The sequence below is a fragment of the Ovis aries genome, chromosome 15 (assembly GCF_016772045.2).
Source record: "Ovis aries strain OAR_USU_Benz2616 breed Rambouillet chromosome 15, ARS-UI_Ramb_v3.0, whole genome shotgun sequence".
NCBI lineage: Eukaryota > Metazoa > Chordata > Mammalia > Artiodactyla > Bovidae > Ovis > Ovis aries.
In genome coordinates this window covers 25,991,347-26,006,678 of record NC_056068.1, presented here as the reverse complement: position 1 = coordinate 26,006,678, position 15,332 = coordinate 25,991,347, and positions in this window count along the sequence as shown.

Here is a 15,332-nt window from a genome sequence, read left to right as displayed (position 1 = left end):
TATTTGTGCCGCATACTCTGTACCTTGGATCCACCAAGGGATCCTGAGTCTGATCACCAATCCCACCTCCAGCCCGTATTCACTTCCTCCCAGCCATTGCCCATGTATCAGAGCCATTCAAGGGCCTACTTCCGATGCCAGCCTTCCCAGAGCACTGGATGCCTGGTCCATCCCACAACGCCCAGAGACAGGCACTCTAGCCCCTCCTTGCCCCTCTGTAACCAGGTCATCCCTGCTGCCCTCAGCCTCAGGCCTCACAGAGGATTAGATTGCACATGAATAAGCAATATTCACTTGGCTCTGAAAGCCTAGAGTAAATCCCTTGAGCTGCTGTACAGGAGCAGGGCAATATTTCCCATCTCCTCCCCCTCCATGGCCTCCTCGGGCTCCTATTCCATTTGAAAGCCACCCCCCCTGCCCGCAACTCTTTTTTTTTTTCTGGTATGTACTTGCAGGTGGGTAACTATATTAGAGCACCACCATCAAAACACACCATTTAGAGCAGAAAAACAGATCCCTGGGAGCAGTCATTCAATTAAAAATGAGGAGGGGTGTGGAAGGAGACACCCTCCATCTGGCCTCTCACTCGGCCGGCCAGGAGGAGGAAGGCAGTCAGCCCTTCACTGGTCCCCAGCCCCATTTGTGGCAGGAAAAACCTCCCAGGGGCTTCACGGGAACCACTCACTTTGTGAAGAGCCAGTCCTTCAGAAAGAGTTAGAGAGTCAAGGCACCCCTGTGATAGGGTGTCTTAGTCAGCTCAGGCTGCTAAAACAAAATCCCATAGTCTGGGTGCCTTAAACAACAGACATTAATTTCTCACAGTTCTGGAGGGTGGAAAGTCCAAGAGCAAGGTGTGGGCAGTTTGGGTTTCTGCTGAAGGCCCTCTTCCTGGCTTGCAGACAGCTAGCTATCTTCTTGCTGGGTGCTGTCACGATCCTTCTTTGCTTCTTGTGCATGAAAAGAGTAGGATAATTCCATTTTTTAATTTTTTCTGTTTTTAGGAAACTCCATACTGTTTTCCATAGTGGCTACACCAATTTACAATCCCACCAATAGTGCGCAAAGGTTCTCTTCTGGGAAGACATCCTTGCCAACACTTGTTATGCGTTGTATTTTTTATAATAGCCATTCTGACAGATGTGAATTGGTATCTCAGTGTGGTTTTAATTTACATTTGCTGATAATTTCTGATGTTAAACGTTTTTTTCAGATGCCTATTGGTCACCTGTATGTCATCTTTGGAAAACTTTCTATTCAGGTCCTCTGACAATTTTTTAAACAGATTATTTGTTTTTTCAATGTATGGGTTCTTTGTATATTTTGGATATTAACCCCTTATAAAATGTATTGTTTGCAAATATCTTTTCCCATTCAGCAGGCTGTTTTTCATTTTGTTGACAGTTTCCACTACTGTGCAAAAGCCTTTTGGTTTGATATAATCCCATTTGTTTCTTTTGTTTTCCTTGCCTAAGGAGACAAATTAGGAAAGAAAAAAAAAAAAAAACAGCTAAAATCACTGTCAATGAGCATATTGCTTGTGTTTTCTTCTAGAACTTTTATGTTTTCAAGACTTACATTTACGTTTTTATTCCATTTTGAGTTTATTTTTATACATGTTATGAGAAAGCAATCCAGTTTGACTCTTTAGCATATAGCTGCCCAGTTTTCCCAGCACTATTTATTGAAGAGGCTGTCTTTTCATAGTAACTCTTCATACTGTTTCTCAGAGATATCTTTTCGTTTTCTGGCAGCTTTCACTGTAGTTCACAGCTCCACCATCTCCCCTCCCCACAATGCGATCTTCCTGCCTCTAATCTGTGTCCTCACACCCCATTCTGTCCAGTGCATCCAGTTAATCTTTTTAAAGCACCATTCCCATTGTATTATCCTGTTTCAAAAACTGATGGCGGTTTCTGTTTCCCATGGACCCATATGGCATCCCAGCCTCACTCTCTGCTTCTCTTACAGACGCCCCGCTCCAGCCTGATTTGTCTTCTCTCTGGCCAGGATGCTTTAAGTGCATTTGCATCACGAAAAACTTCAATCAGATGCTAGACCTAAGCTGCCTGAAACGGTAGCCGCTAGCCACACATGGCTATTGAACAATTGAAATGTGGCAAATGCCACTGAGAAACTGACTTTTGAATTTAATTTAGATTAAAAGGCAGAAGCATTAGTATAAAATATTTTGACATTAGATACAGTTTTATTGTAAAGTTTAGTAGAAGCACATTTCACTCTAACCATCATATTCCATAACATAGTATTGCTGTACTGTAGTACACAGATCAGCAACATGTATCATTTCTAGTATTAAAAACACAACACAAAAGGAGAAGGGATAAATTAGGAGTTTAGGATTAACATTTACAAACTACTATATATAAATTAGATATACAACAAGGACTTACTGTGTAGCACAGGGAAATACACTCAATGTCTTATAATAACTATAATGGCAAAGAATTTGAAAAAGAATATGTGTATATGTATATATATACATATTATTTTTCAAATTATGTATATATACATAATTTGTATCTGTATATACATAATTTTCTATATATACATATACACATATATATGTATATCTCTATATACAAATAGATATATCTATATATACATATACATATTCTTTTTCAGATTCTTTTCCATTATAGGTTTTCATAAGATATTATACACATACATTTGTGTGTATAACTGAATCACTTTGCTGTACACCTGAAACGAAAACAATATTGTAGATCAACTATACTTCAATGAAAAATGAAGATAAAGATAAACATAAATAAAGAAAAACAACGCTGTCAGTGTCAATGGACGATTTAGTTGGAATGATTTTGTTTTCTACACACTGATATACCACGGTAATGTGATTTTTTTAAACCATTTTTTACAGATGGTATGAGTTTCAGTGATTTCTGTTTCTTTTTATCTCACTTAATATACCTCATAAAACATGTAAAATACATATGTGGCTTGCATTATATTTCCACTGAATTGTTTAGCAGTAGCTCCGCATGATGGTGACAGATGGGCACTTAATGGAAAGGAAAGCAGGAAATAGGAGATGGTAATGGGAGCCTCCATCTTGATCTGGTCCTGCCTGTGGCATCTAGAAACCAGCTTAGGCGCAGTGGAGACCTTCAGTAAATGTTGCAGAAGGTGGTAAAGTGTGGTGTGTAGGAGGATAAGCTTGTGAATCCAACTATCCCTGAATTTAAACCCCAGCTCTGACAACTTTGTGAATGACTCTGAGCCTCAGTTTTCCCATCTGCTAAACTGGAGTGTTAACATTACTAAATTCAAAAGGTTATGGGGCGATTACATAAGATTATACATACTCTGTGAGCATGGTACGCACAGATAATGAGTGCTCAATCATTGTTAGCTATTAGGCAACTGGATTTAATGGAATAGAGGCAAGAGGTGTATAAAATTACTTCTGGAGGCCCTTTGATTCCTCTTTTCTCTGACTCCCAGTCACATGGTTGCTGCAGAGGACGACCTTCTGACTCACAGAGATGAGGTTCATTGCAGCAATAAAATCAGCTCATAGAGAAGTATTTTTTACCCATAGACTCAGCACAAAATGCATTCTCAAATGCCCATCAACTAACCACAATGACCTGCCCTTGCAAATCCCATGATCAGCTCTGAGCTCCACCCCCAGCCTCTCTGGGATAGGGTGTGGGGGTGGGGTGAAATGGTTCCTGTTTTTACGCAATTACTGAGTTTGTCAAAAAATAATCTTCAGGATGCCTAGTCTTCCTCTTAAAATATACCTCCAGGGTCTCCCAAGGTCAACCGAACCCCATGGTTGGATGTCACCAGAATTATGGCACAAGTGACTCTCCAGAGAAGAGCCAAGGATAGACTCTTCTCCTAATTCCTACCTTGCTCTCTGCCAAACTAAGAGGGTGTGCTGAGTCCTGGCACAAGCCAGGCAGACAGACAAACGTCTTGGAGATCTCTTCTGGGGTCCCGCCAGGCAGGAGGAGAGGAAGCGGTTTTACAGCTTGAGTCACTGGAGCTCAAATTCTCTTCCAGTACTTCTGAGTGGAGAAGAGAAACAAAATTAATTTCAGACAACACTGGAAGAAACAAGAAAGCAGAAAGCTCTAAGTTCCCTGTAATGTTCTGGGACCCACAACCCAGAAGAGAGCCAAAGAATCTCGGATTTAGGACCAAAGAGGCAGAGAGTGACTGAGAAAGCAAAACACCACAACATTTTCACAAATGAATGCGCATGGGAGCCTCTAGTTAAAGTAACCACTAAAGCTGCAAGAGCTATTAAAGTCCCTCCAGTGTCTCAGGGAGCTGTAAAGGGATCTTAAAGGAGAGGAATATTAGGACCCTCATGGCTGTGACTGACACTTTTTCTAATGAAAGGGAGAAAAGAAGGAGTTTATTAAAAGAATCTCCCATAATCAGAGCTAAGATTAAATAACCAAGCCATGGGAAATATAGAGATGTGATAACAGACCAGATTTCTCCATGTGACAGAATTACTCCACGGAGCAGAGATTACTGATAGCCTAGTGCTACGTGCATTTTTTTCCCTTTCTTCCTTAGTGACAGAATCCTGGTTTCATTGGGCAGCCATGGTTACCAGCCAAAAAACTACATTTCCCAACTATCTTTGCAGCTAGGTTTGGCCATGTGACTAGGTTCAGGCCAATGAGATGTAAGCAGAAGGGTTAGGCCTTCTAAAAACGGAGGGCCTTTTTCTCCCTTTTGTCCTTCCAACTGCATGGAATTCAAATAAGGTCACTGAAGTTCCTGCACTCTTAATGGAACAGGAGATAACTTGGAGGCTGGAAATTGCTCTGAGGATGGAGAAGCAGAAAGATCAGGGCCTGACCTGGGAGCTCTCAGTTGGTCCTGCACAATCTACTTCTAGAGTGCTTTTGCAGAAGAGCAATATATATGTCTATCTTATTTAATTACTATTTTTGTTTAGTTTAGTTTTTGGGTGTGTGTGTGGCATGGGTTGTGGAAGTTTCAGTTAAATGCAGCAAAATCCAATCTTAACTGTTATACTACAATTAGGGTGCTTCCTATTTACAGTATCTTTAAGCAGAGATATCTTCCCTGGTGGCTTAAATGGTAAAGCATCTGCCTACAATGTGGGAGACCCGGGTTCGATCCCTGGGTTGGGAAGATCCTCTGAAGAAGGAAATGGCAGCCCACTCCAGTACTCTTGCCTGGAAAATCCCATGGACGGAGGAGCGTGGTAGGCTACAGTCCATGGGATCGCAAAGAGCAGGACACAACTGAATTACTTTGCTTTCAGTTTTCACTTTAAGCAGAGATGGTCTGACTAGCTTTTTCAGCTCTTCATTGAAAATCCTTGGAAAGTTCTCAGATTGGTCCAACCTGGGTCAGATACCATCCCTGCACCAAGTAGCTGTGGTCATGGGAGCATATTCTGAGAAAACCAGGAGCTGGGGGGAGACAAGATGGGTCCCATGCTGAACTTTGCCCACAGAGGGAGGGCTAGCAGGTCATAGAGGTAAAGACAGAAATGAGTAGACAATGTCCTCAAGTCTGTATAAGAAGACTTGGGTTTAAATTACCTTAATCTTGGATGGACCTAGAGATACTCATACTAAGTGGAGTAAACGAGTAAGAGGAAGACAAATACTATATGAAATCACTTATGTATGGAATCTAAAATATGACACAAAGGAACTTGTCTATGAAACAGGAACAGATTCATGGACATAGAGAACAGATGGTCGCTAAGGGGGGAAGGGACTGGGGGAGGGATGGAGAGGGAAGTTGGGGTTAGCAGATGTAAACTTTTATATATAGACTGGATAAACAACACAGTCCTACTGTATAGCACAGAGAACTATATTCAATATCCTAAGGTAAACTATAATAGAAAAGAATGTCAAAAAAGAACACACACATAACTGAATCACTTTGCTGTATAGCAGAAATTAACAGAACATTGTAAGTCAATTATACTGCAACGACAACAAAGAATCCTGTAAGGTATTTATGTAATATCCCCATTTTACAGAAGCAGAACTGACACTCAGAGAGATTAAGTCACTTCCCCAATGGCACATAACCAGGGAGTATCGGAGCTAAATTTTGAGTCAGGGTGCAATTTTTATTGCATTAACTTTTTGTCAAGCTCAATTCATTATTGAGCTTCCCTTATTATAGAGAAAACTGAATTAGGGGTGACATATCTCCTCCCCCATCCCTACCTCCACCCCATAAAAAAGACACGGCTCTGTAGTCGTGACACGTGGAATCGGCGGGGAGGGAGCAGACACCAGAGGGACCATCCTTTGGCCACTTGACATGAAGAGCCGACTCACTGGAAAAGACCCTGATGCTGGGAAATACTGAGGGCAAGAGGAGAAGGGGCGACAGAGGAGCAGATGGTTGGACGGCATCACCGACTCAACGGACACGAGTTTGAGCAAACTCCAGGAGATTACTGAAGGACAGGGAAGCCCAGCATGCTGTAGTCCATGGGGTCGCAGAGAGTCCAACATGACTGAGCAACTGAACAACAAGTTAAATAATGTCTCCAGGAGGAATGGATGCCCACATGTGAAGTTAGGAATAGTCAGAGCTGGCCTGGGGACCCTCCAGGAGAGTCAGTCCAGAGAATCTTTGAACCCGGCAGCGGAGCTGTGAGAGCAACAATATCTTTATTGGAACTTTTAAAAAGAGCTCTTGATTAGCCTAAAACATTAGTGTGACTTATTTTCTCAACTCTGGTAAATATTTAATTATCAAAAATAATAGTGTCTTTTTCTTTTTTTTTACCTTTTTGAATCAAAATCTCAGTGAGAATTTTATTAAAGCTGTCTTGGCAGTGAATGGCATCCTAGCATGACATCTTTTAACTGACATCCCTATAATTAGAAGGAATTGTCTTATCATACCACACATTTGAACTGGCTAATTACTCAATGAATATTTAGCTTCTTACATAGGCAAATATTATGTGAAGACAGGAACTTTCCTGAATAAGTATTCAATCCAGAAAACTTCCCAGGAGCCAGCTATATGACCTAGTCTATCCGAGGTCTTTGCCACTGCTCTCTACCCCAACTGTTCCCCACCTGCCTCCACCGAGACTCACACACATGCATGGATACACACACACACACCCACACACATGCATACCATGTTCTGGCACTTCTGTGAAAAACCAAGGGGGTCTTTAATTTTTGTTTGGATTTCTACATTTTTCTTTCTTAATAAAAAATTTCTTAAAATATTTCAACCACTCAAAAAAATTAAGGAATAATATGATAAGCACCCTTACACCCGCATCCCAGTGTCATAAATAAAACATGACCAATAAGGCTGGATGCCCTTGTACTGCCTCCCGTTCCTGCCCACCCTCCCTCTCACTCTCTATTTCCAGGCTCTTGAGTTTGGGCATCGTTGAATTTGGTGTCTGTATTCCTATGCATTATTCATAAACAGTACCTGGCTTGGTTCTGCATAGCTTACAGCTTTTAGAAGTGGTATCACAGTGGATATACTCTTCTGCAGCCTTCTTCTTTAGCTCTGTGATGTTTCATAGAATCATCCATGTTGATACATGTAACTCCACTTCATTCATTTTTACTGCTGAAAAGAACTCCATTGAATGAGTACTTCACAACTTACTCAACTTATTCATTTTATTCCCCTGTTGTTAGAAATTTTGGTTGCTCCATCTTTTGCGTTTTTTGTTTGCCTGTTTTGCTATTACAAACAATAGTGCTATGATTTCTCTGGTATATGTCTCCACACACCTGTATGTTTCTCTACAGCATATGCCTAGAGTACAGTTGCCCAGCTGTAGGGCAATGTCTCTTTAACTTTACTAAATACTTCCAAACATTTGTAGTTCAATGGCAACAGATAAGCCACTCAAGAAAAGCTAATGTTTTTAACCCACCTTGTGTTTTTTGGCCTAAACGACTGTGTCAGCATTCCTTTCCAATACTCTCCTGTGGCTCTGGTAACTTTCCAGAAACCTCTTTTGTGTTCCTTTCTCAAAGAGTGCTGGTGTCAGTGAGCCGTCAATCAAAGGCCCAAAGCCAGGTCCCAATGAGAAGGCTAAGAAGTCTTAGCCACTTCATGTTCAAGCAAGTCACTTTTGAGCTCTCGGAGATGTGCAGCAGGCAGGGGGCCGTGATAAGCAACTCAGCCTGACACCCACCACCACCAGGAGTACAGAAGGTCAGCAACATGTCCCTCAGCTTCCCCGGGGCCTCAGCAGGGGCTGTGAGTCCTCAGTTAACTCAAAAATAGCTCCAGGGGAGGAATAGATTGCTTCTATTCTCCTAAGGAGTGTCAAAGAGTCTTTCAGGACTTCCCTTGTCTGGGGCTTCATTGAGGTAGGGGGATCTCAGAGGGTCACAAGCCCTCCAGATCAGACGGTCACAAGCCCTCCAGGTCAGAGGAACAAGTGACTCTCTTCTGAAGGATGGACGAGCACTGTGGGGATGGGAGCAGAAGAGAGATGGAGGGAGCACAGTGTGGCCTGCTCCCCCAGGAATCACCTTCTGTACTAAGCTGCTGGGTCAGTTCATCCCTAGACCCTGAAGCATGGGGAAACGGGCTCGTATCTGGAGAACTGACCGATGGGCCCAGGCATCCAGGAGGCACTCTAGCAGCATCACCCCATCCAGGGGTTCCCTTCCTCCCAGGTCTGCCAACTCTCTGGGAGGCCAACTTCCACCCCTCTCAAGCACAGGGCCAGGTCCAAGTTCACCAGGGCCTTGGGGAGCTGACTGCCAACCTTGAAGGAGCTGTTCTCTCTGCAACCTTTCACACCAAGAGGGAAACTCCCAGAGTGAGCTGCGCCTGACCCCAGGGGCCTGCCACGTTAGGTCTCCTGGTAGCTCCGCAGCCCTGAGATCCAGGCTCCACCTCTGCCATCATATCAGCCCCCAACCTCTCATAGGACCTAGTCCCTCATCCTGCAGCTGTGGTGGGGGAGTGGTTTCTTTCTTTTTTTTTTTTTTTAATGTATTTTCTGGCTATGCTGGGTCTTCACTGCTGCATGGGGCTTTTCTCTAGTTGCAGCTCGTGGGGGATCCTCTCTGGTTGCCACGTGGGGGCTTCTCGTCGGGCTGGATTCTCTTGCTGCGGAGCACGGGCTCTGGGCACTCCGGCTTCCGTAGTTGCTGCTCCGCAGCCCTAGAGCACAGGCTCAGTAGTTGTGGCATACAGGCTTGGTTGCTCCTTGGCATGTAGGATCTTCATGGATCTGCGCTGGCAGGCAGACTTTCTACCACTGAGCCACCAGCGAACCCTCAGGGCTGGTTTCTTTATGGACTTGGTGGTCTCAAGATTGGCTGCCTCTTTGCAAACCTGGAGAGACCGAGTCACAGCCCTCAGAAACTAGGTACTTCCCCTGCGCTGAACTTCCTCCCCTCCCACTGAGGTAAGAACTAGCCTTTCTGAGGGACCCTGTGAAGCTCAAAACAAAAGCCAGTTCCCAAGCCACTAGCCAGTAGCAGGGCTGGAATTTGCCATCAGAGACACATCCACAGAGACAGGAAAGTTCCAAGATGTTGGGAGCTGAACCCCAGGGGACCAGGGGGCCCTTATCTCTGCCCCAGGCCTGTGCAGCCCCCCCACCCCCACTCAGCTCCGCAACAATGCCTGAACTAATTTCATCCAATTCTACTTTAAAAAAGAAAACCCGGGAAATAATTACTTTAGTCAGACATTATTTACTTAAGTAATTCTTTACTCAAACGTCTTTAGGCTTTATTTTACTAATACTACATAATTACGTAATTGTGTAATTAGGAAGAAATTAAATGACAAATGTTTGCTAAGAACAAATGGAAAAAAAATAGATCCTTTATTTCCCCCAGTGGTCTCAGCTCAGTACATTACATCTTCTTCCCCTCCTCCCAGCTCTCCCCCGTCTTCCTGCCCCAAGCCTCCCCCAGTGCAGATCAAGCAGGTGGGGTACCTGGACATGTAGCAGCAGATGTGGGCACTCTGAGCTGAAGGCGAAAAGCAGATGGCTTCTAGAACTAACCTGCGTGTCTCCCTGTACACAGCCCGACCTCCCTCCCAGGTTTGGGGGCTGGAGTCAAGCCTCCTCTGGGAGATCCATGCCTTCATCCCAAGGCAGCCTGAGAAAAGCAAGCATAGTTGGGCCTACAGATTATCCTCCTGTAAGCAAAGTCCAATTTAGCTCATGCTGCAGGCTCCTGGGGCGCCCCACTTCTCAGGCTGAAGAAGAGGAGTGAAGAGTCCCCTAGGAGGAGAGGGAGGTGGGAACACATCTGCTTTGCCACCTTCATGGGGACCCACCGTGTCTGCTTGGCACTCTACCCGAGGAAGAGGCACAGCAAGCACCCCAGGACTGAGTAGCTCACGGGGGGGCCCATTCCCTTGGCCCACCACTTCTCCTCCCTCCTCTCCTGCTGCAATCCCAGCAACTGTGAAAGCCAGTGGAGCTTCCTGCAGCTAAAACTCCAATCAATCAACCACCCACCCAATGCCTGGCAAGTGTGCCTTTTGTTCAAGTTCTGAGGGGGACACGAAAGACCAGCCAGGCCACCGCTATGCTCATTAATACGTCAGCTGCTTGGAACTTGGCATGTAGAGCAGTGTTATTCACGGTAGAAAGTTTCCTTGTCCAGCCTCCCCCCGCCCACACACATAAAAAAATCACTTTAAGCGTCCCCAGCATCCTGTACCAAGAAGGCGGAGTTTGAGCCACGGACTTGGGTCGTGGAGGTTCACATCTGTCTCCAGCACTTTTAGGCTGTGCCCCTGAACAAGTCACTCATCTTGCCCGGCCTCTGTTTGCTCATCAGTAAAATGGGAATGGTGCACACCCTACCAGATTGCTGGGAGGATGAAATGAATTGGTAGCCATAAGGCATTCAGAACAGTACCAAGGGCCAATAAGCAGGAACTATAGAACCCAACCCAGAGAAGAAGGGCTGTGGGAAAGTGCCCCTTCCACCCCCACCAGCTCTGAGCTGATGAGGACTCAGGAGCTGGGGCAGGACCAGCAGGGCAGGAGGCTGGGAAAAAGTTGGAAAGGGACTCTGGTCCCCAGGGGCACTGCCATGGTACCCTGTGGGAGGGACTTCCTGCTGACGGAATGTTCCAGAGAAACAAGGAAAGAGCACAGCGCCTCGCTCTGACATCCTTGAAGGAAACATTTGCCGAATTGATCTTTCTTTTTTTCCCATCAACTCAGGGGATCAAGGGATTAAAGTGACTTCCTCCAATGTCTCTCTCTATTCGTTTGTTTCATATAAAACAAAGACCAAGTCTAAGCACTAACAGTGGGTCTTTGGGTGTCCACCAAGGGGATGAAACCCTGTTTCTGGCCATTTGAAGTGGGACGGAGGTAGGGAAGGGGGTACCTGATGGGCCTGGACACCCTGAGCCCTCGTGACAACAGAAGCGGGGTGGGGGGGGTGGTTTGCTCTTCCCTCTCCCTGGTCTTCTCTGGAGGAGAAAGAGCAACCCCCTGCAGAGCTGGAATCCCGCCATAGCAACTTGCTATCTGAGTGACCCTGGACATGTTGTGTGACGTCTCTGAGCCTCAGTTTCTTCTTTCATATAAATCAGGTCTCATAAAATGATTAAACAATCTTTCATGAGATTGACAAAAGGATTCCATGAAATAATGCACTGAGCTCAGGGCCCTGGCTCATCAAAGAACCTAACACATGGCCATCCATTCCTTCATTATTATTATCGGTGTTATTTCATGGTGCCATGACTAGTCCTGCCACCGTAGATCAGATCTTAGAGGGGTGTCAGGAGCAGGTGCCTTGGGAAGGGGTGGATTTCAGGCCAGTGCACATGGCCATAAGGTCTTCAGAGGAGAGGGCAGGGGGCAACCAGGAAGAGACAGAAATAAAGAAAATTCTAACAGTTGCACAAGATGGGGCAGTTCAGAACCAGGGCTGTTATCCCCGTGAGTTGCCCAGATATGAGAGACCGACTGGGACCTCTCTGAAGAAGGCAAGCTTCCACCCAATAGGGAGGAAATTCTACCCTCTTCTTTCCAGCATCCTCCATGTGCTGTGCTTAGTCGCTCAATCATGTCCCACTCTTTGCAACTCTATGGACTGTAGCCTGCCAAGCTCCTCTGTCCATGGGATCCTCCAGGCAAGAATACTGGAATGGCTTGCCATGTCCTTCTCTAGGGGATCTTCCCAACCCAGGGATGGAACCCAGGTATCCTGCATTGCAGGCGGATTCTTTACCAGCTGAGCCACCAGAAAAGCCCAGCATCCTCCATAAAGCTTATTTCCAGGAGATCCCTTGCGGTCTTGGGGTAAGAGCCACTTGTTCTCTGACAGAGGCTAGCCTCAGAAAACTGCATTTTTAAAGATTTTCTGGTATTGACCTTCGGCAAACTGCCTGCCCATGGCTCATCTCCCTTCTTTGTCCTCTTGGCTCTAGTTCATGGGGCTCAGCCTGGGCGTGTTCTGCTAACCAGGGCTCCTGCTGTGGCCACGCTCCCACCCTGCATTTGCTGGACAGCTGGGTCTAGTGTCCTCCGTCTGCTTTCATGGCCCCTGATGCCAGCCCGGCCCCTCTGTTGCCTTTGCTGCTGCCCCTCATGGCCTCAGCCACCTCCCAGCTGAGGCAGGTGTCCCCACCTCACTCTGTGTTGTCCTTTTGCCCAAGCAGCTACAAGGTCAAGCACCAAAGAAGCCAGGGAAGCCAGAGGGAGATCAGCCACACCCCTAGTCTCTGGGTCCAATTTCAAGTTTAATTCAATGCAATGGATATTTATAGAGCGTCTAACACCACAAGGCTCAGAACCTGTAAGTGAGTGTGTATGTGTGTGTGTTAAGGGATTCTCTGAGGGGATAGATGGAGACTTACCTTTGTTGGTTCAACTCATATCTTTCAAAAAATGAAATTCAGGACTCCTTTGAATGTTCTGTAGAACACACTGCAGCCAGCCAATACTGACCGATAGATGAACTGAGTTTTTGAATCCCAGGGCTTTCTCGCAAGTTGGGTCCCCAGGGTCGGTAGGAAACCCTACCCCAGCAGACTCCAGCTGCTCCAAATCTCTCCACTAAGCCTTGGCTTTGCCTCCTGTGGCTCACTGGCTGAGAGCTGGTAGTAATCAGGATAAGTCTGCAATTAACAAGGTCTCCCTCCTGGTCTAACCTTAAGAAGGACAGAGACAGCCAGCGCGCAGCCTGCCCTCGCCGCCTCCGCAGTGCTGTTTGTTAGCCTCACAGATTATTATTAGAGGCGCCACAAAGCTAATCACCTCCCTGGTGGACACCCCGCCTCCCCCTGCCTCCCCCAGCTCCTGCTCCTACATCGTCTGCGTTTGACCTGACATCCCTGGGCTCCCAGGCTGCCTGCTGGCAGCTCCCAGGGAGGAGCAGAGGTGAGCCCACCTGGGCAGGCTTGCAGGATCATCTCCTCCAGGAGGATGACCTTTGTCTGGAGCCCCCAAGGACCGGGGCTGGGGACATAGAGGGGTGGGGAGGAAAGGGAAAGGAGGAAGGAGAGGGAGGAGGGATTTTGGAGAAGTGCTGTAAGCTGGAAATGCCTTGGCACTTATTCATCTCTGGTTAAGCCCTTGTTAGTACATCCAGAGGGATACACACAGGGAAAGGCAGGAAGACCAGGCGACGGCCGTCTCCCCTCCCACAGATCAATGTTGGGTAATGGAGGAAGGTTATTAGCAATTCTCTCCTTCCCCCAAAGACTGCAGAAGAGAAAAACAAACTTCAGTTCCAGCAGAAGAAATTTAAGTAACCCAGGGGAACGACTTCCTCGTTGTGAGGAGGATTTGCATCCCTAGATAATTTCCATGCCTCCTTCTGCAGCCCAGCGAGCCCTCACCGGTTTCTACCTGGCTTTTCCCTTGCTCGGATCTCCTGAGTGGCCTCCAGTGGGTGAGAGGAAGTCCAGAGGCAGGAACTTAAATCTGATATAGCCATGCCCTTGTCATTGTCACTTCAGGGCACTCTTTTAGCCTATCTAATCCCCACCATTCCTGCAAAGCCAGCTCAGGATCACTCCAGCGTTCTTCTGGCCTCAAGCTCATCTGCCCCCCAGCCTTGTCCCCAGGGTAGGACCCATGCCTCACACATCTCTAAGCCTCCTCCCTCCTAAGAGCAGTATCTCACACAGAGAACATGATCAACAGATACATGTGCTTAATATGAGGGTCAGTGTGAGTCCTGGTGTTCTGGTCATTTGTAGGATGTTATAGAATTTTAGAATCACATGGAAGGAGAGCAAGAAAGGGAATGATCAATCAGTGACAGGACTTTATTACCTCACATCTTCCTTGTGACCACCCTATTGGGTAGGCATTATTATTCCCATTGATGGGCTTCCTTGATAGGTCAGTTGGTAAAGAATCTGCCTGCAATGCAGAAGACCCCAGTTCAATTCCTGGGTCGGGGAGATCCGCTGGAAAGGGGATAGACTACCCACTCCAGTATTCTTAGGCTTCCCTTGTGGCTCAGCTGGTAAAGAATCCACCTGCAATGCAGGAGACCTGGATTAGACCCCTGGATTGGGAAGATCCCGTGGAAAAGGGAAAAGCTACCCACTCCAGTATCCTGGCCTGGAAAATTCCCTGGACTGTATAGTCCATGGGGTCGCAGAGTCCGACTCAACTGAGCAACTTTCACTTTCAATTTCGCTTTGATGTATTTGCAAACTGAGGCTTAGAGAGGTAACTTGCCCAGGGCCATATAGCCAGTAAGAAACGGAGTTCTGGAATATGAATTGGGGCCTAACCCAAAAGCCTAAATTTCCTTCACTATGGCATAGTCAAAATCCCTTAGATGTGAGGTCAGCTTGACCTTGTTGTTGTTCAGTCACTAAGTTGTGCCTGAGTCTTTGCAACCCCATGATCTATAGCCCACTAGGCTGCTCTGTCCATGAGATTTCCCAGGGAAGAATACTGGAGTGGGTTGCCATTTCCTTCTCCAGGGGATCTTCCCGACCCAAGGATCGAGCCGGGGTCTCCTGCATCAGGCAGATTCTTTACCACTAAGCCACCCAGAAAGCCCCGACTTCACCTAGCCTCCTATTACAGAACTCACACAGGATTTACAAAAAGGTGAAACAAGTGAGATATCACATTTCATATCACATCCATAGCATCACCACCCCTTTGGAAGAATCCCATTTCAGTTAGTGATTTCTGAAAGTGAAAGGTCCTCACTAATTCAACAAATGTTCAGTAAGTAAACAGAGTGCATATGATGTGCCAGGTTCTGCTGCAGGTGCCAGGAATACAGCAGTGAACAAGACAGATAAAATGCCCTACTCTCTCAACAACAACAAAACAAATAACCTGATTAAAAAATGGGCGAAGA